This window comes from Hypanus sabinus, chromosome 9 (assembly GCF_030144855.1).
Source record: "Hypanus sabinus isolate sHypSab1 chromosome 9, sHypSab1.hap1, whole genome shotgun sequence".
NCBI lineage: Eukaryota > Metazoa > Chordata > Chondrichthyes > Myliobatiformes > Dasyatidae > Hypanus > Hypanus sabinus.
This window is the reverse complement of record NC_082714.1, coordinates 26,354,645-26,359,179: the sequence shown is the minus strand read 5'-3', so window position 1 is coordinate 26,359,179 and position 4,535 is coordinate 26,354,645.

The window sequence follows — 4,535 nt, the reverse complement described above, 5'->3', positions numbered from 1 at the left end:
CGAATCAGTGATGTTAATAGGATTGAAAGCCAATAAAGCTTGCACTCTAAAATATTGAAAGGGGTAGAGATGGATAGTGGGTTGCTCTCTTACACTTAACATAAATCACCACAAAATGGATAGGAACAAGTGTAATCTCCACTATTTAAGATGGAGAAAAAAACCAGGATCAATTGGCCATCAAACCTGACATAAGGCCAATCTATTAGGTGGCAAAAGGACATTTAGAGATTATAATGGATTTGGCAGAATCAGCATGGATTTATCAGAGAGAGGTCATGTTTATTAAAACTGTTAACCTTTTTTAAAGATTGATCTGCAAACTCAGAGATATTAATGATTTAGATAAGGGAATTAACTGGTATATGTATTGTGAATAGCTGGGATTTCAATCTTTGCTACCTCAGTAATCAATGCCTGCATTTCACAGAGACTAATATATGTCTAATCTTTTGCTTTCTATCAGCCAACTACTTCTCTGTCCAAGTCAGTACTTTGTACCCAATCCCACAGGCTTTAATTTTGTATATAAATTTCTTGTACAGAACATTATCCAAAGCTTTCTGAAAATGTAGATACATCATATACACTGGTTTTCTCTTATCAATTCTGCTGGTTACATCCTGAAAAAGTAGTTACAAATATGATTTCTCTTTTAACTTTCTCTGATTCTGTTGCATGACTTCGTTCTCTGCTATTTCATCTTCTATAAGGAAAACTGGTATTTTCTCCATTACCACCAAAGCCAGATGAACTAGTCCATAATTCCTTGCTTTCTTTTTAAAATAATGAGATTACAGTAGTTACCCTCCAATATCATTGTAACTCTTCCAGAATCTAAAGCATGTCAGAAAGAGGGCAGCAAGTGTCCATAAGAAGCTATTTAAAAAAAAATAAATCATAGCACACCATACCAGCATGGATTGAAGACTGGTTAATGGGCAGAAAATGAGAGCAGGAATAATCTATTGAATGGGAGATTGTGATCTGTGCGTTTCTAGGATCCCAGCTATTCACCAACTAGATCAATGACTTGAAAGAAGGAATTAAAAACAATATATCCAAGCTTGCTGGTGGACAGCAGCAAGAACTGTAAGAAAACAGAGAGTCTTCAGGAGGATGTAGACAGGTAAAATGAGTGGGCAGTGTGTGGCAGGTGGCATTGTACAGTAAAATGGACTGTCAAGTTTGTGCACTTTGGAAATTTAAAAAAACACTAGAATAGTGAATTTTAAATTATAAAAGGTTGTAGAGGTTGGCACTCAGGACTGCGGGTCCTTGCGATGTAGATACAAACAGTTAGGAAGTCCAAGGGTCTTCATTATAAGAGAATGTGAATAGGAGTGTGAGGTTGCCTTACTGAAGTTATACAGAGCCCTGGTTCTAAGGAAGCATGTACTTGCAACAGAGATGTGCAATCAAGTTTCACCAGGCTGATTTCTGGGAGAGATAAGATCAAGCAGACTGGGTCGACATGCTCTAGATAGCAGAATGAGGGGTGATCTTATCAAAACTTATAAAATGCATACAAGGCTGCAGAGTAGGTAGAGGGATAGTGGATCCCCATGGCTGGAAGCCTAAGAAATTTGGCCATTTGGGACTGAGGGAGCTCCTCATTCAGAAAGTGGCAAATCTTTGGAATTCTCTACTATACAAGGCTGTGGAGGCTCACTTTCAGCTTCTTTTCAGAGATAAACAGACCTTTGCAAATTAAGGAATCAAGACTTATGGGGTTAGTACAGGAAGGTGGTGCTTAAGAAAAAGATCAGCCGTGACTTCGTTTAACAGCAGGGCAGGCCTGAGGGGAATCAGACTGTTAGCATTTCCCTTCTGTTCCTATGTCATTATTTCCATTTCTTATGTGATCTTGCTGGCTTCTATGTCATGCTATCATTTATTGTCAAGCACATGGAATACTTAAAACATTTTTACTCAGCTCAGTCACCAGGAGTTTTGAATCCTCTGTGGAAAGATGAGCTATTTCGTCCACATGTATACATAACTTCTCAGGGTTGTCAAAAATTAAGAGAGTATCATTTGCCATTTCGAATGGCAATCTATGAGTCTGCACAATGCTCTTAATGCATCTTATGTAGTAGGTGCTGAAGATTGATTTCTTTGTAAAGTCCTTAGTTGCTGCTGCATACAAAGAATTATTCATTAGTGACAGTTAGTAGTACAAGGAAATCTTTGTGTTTGAATAATTGTTTATGTTGTAAGGGAGCACCAGTAACAGCTACATATGGTACTGTCAGACATATCTAACCTTACATGGAATGTAGAAAAGTGTGAGCCAAATGACAGTTCTCTCTGTTATGAACATCTCATATTAAAAAAGGAAATATCACAAACATATGCTTCTTGAATATAAATGGAAAGTAATTTGTAATACCTGATATAAACTAGTTACCCTCAAAAGTTTTTATTGTTTCAGTTATAAACAACACCCTGTGCTAGGAATGAACAAAATGGATTTTAAAATACAAAGCAATTTTAAATATTGCAATCAGTAAATTTATTGTGCTAATTCTTGTATTTGAAGTTTTTCTATTTGTTCACTGACCATTGCTTAAGTCACATGCAACACCAGAGCTTCAGGCAAAGACAAGTTTTATATACATCCATCAAATGAGCAGTAGTCATCTCAGCAACACACACAATGCTGGAGGAACTCAGCAGGCCAGGCAGCATCTATGGAAAAGAGTAAACTGTCGATGTTTTGGGGCCTGAAACTTCAACTGTTTACTCTTTTCCATAGATGGTGTCTGGCCTGTTGAGTTCTTCCAGCATTTTGTCTGTTGCTTGGATTTCCAGCATTTGCAGATTTTCTTGTATCAGTAATAATCTCATTTCAGCAGCTTCTATAAATATCACTGCAAATCATAATCAGTTTTAATATCACTGGCATGTGTCATGAAATTTGTTAACTTAGTGGCAGCAATACACTATAGAGAAAAAAATAAAAAGTGAAGTAGTGTTCATGGGCTCCATGTCCATTTAGGAATCTGGTGAGAGAGGGGAAGAAGCTGTTCCTGAATCTGAGTGTGTGTCTGTACCTCCTTCCTGATGGAGAAGTGAGAAAAGGGCACGTCCTGGGTAATGGACACTGCCTTTCTGAGCAACCGCTCCTTTAAGATGTCTTGGATACAACAGAGGCTAGTACCCAAGATGGAGCTGACTAATTTTACAACTTTCTGAGTGATCCATTGGATCTGAACAGCTAAGTTCCCTATAACCTGGTGCTCATTTGCATTTTTCACCGAAGTCATTAGATCATGATTAATTCAGAAATAATAAACCAGAACAGTGCACTGCGTATCCTTCAAGTTAAGCCCACAGGTTTGACTCTAAAAAGCCAGAAAGACTGGGGACTCCTTGATCTTTATGGTTCAGATTATACACAAGAGCAGTTACTTGGACTGTTGAAATATTCTACTTATTTTTCAAACTTAGAATTACAGTGGATTCCAGTTAATTGAGACACATCAGGACCAGTACATTTTGGTCCAATTAAATGGCTGCCCCATTAGCTGAAGTTTCATGGAATTAATTAAAAAAGGTAAGAGACACAAATTATCATTTAACTGACAAGCTATGCAGTTAAATATAGAACAAATGAGAACACTACCCATACTACGGGTGGTTGTCCATTGTATCCAACGACAACAGAAAACTCATGTAGCAGTTTTTAAAGAGTGGAAAAGCTGTTGCACTGGGGCAGTTCTGCTTCTTTCCTCTTTGGAAGTCCACACCCAGTGGTACAAGTAGACATCACAACTAGCATCTTCCCTGGTTGCAGTGGATGTCAAGCCCTTTGCTCTCCACAGAATGTTGCAGAGTAACCTCCCTCACCATTGGATCTCACCTGCCCAGTCCACCGATGCCAACTTTGCATGCTAAGACAGGAATATCCCTATTTCACCAAGGGTATGAGACCTACCTGCTACCCCCCCCCCCCCACCTGGTTTAACATGACTGTCAATGCAGAGTACTAGAGACAGGCTGCCATCTTCTGCTGAGGTGGGAGCCAACTGTCAAAGCTAACATTCAAGATGATTGCTGTTACCCTGAATTTTTTTTGTAGTTCACAACTTGAAGTAGTGAAGTCGTTTCATTTTCCTCCTGGCTGCCTCTGGCATCTCCAAGCCTCAATGTTGATACTGCAGTGAGCAAAACAGTTCTGAATTGTCTTACTGCTTATTTCTCACCAACTATCAGTGACAAAGATCACTGCTTTATAAACTCAAACACACACACAACTAACGCTATTTGAAAACAGCTTTCAGCAGAGTGTAGGGCCGATGGCCACACAAGTGCATGTGACTGACACTAGTTGGAACCTGTTCGGCAAGTATCCCAGGGCTGTCCTGAGTAAAAGATGGCCCAATTAGCTGGAATCCACTGTACTTCTTAACCAAGAAAGACTGAAATCAAACTTGCCTGTGAAATGCACAACTCAATCTTCCATAACTAAGCAATGTCAGAAGACACATTTTACATACATCTACTTGAGAAAATCAAGACACACAAGGGCC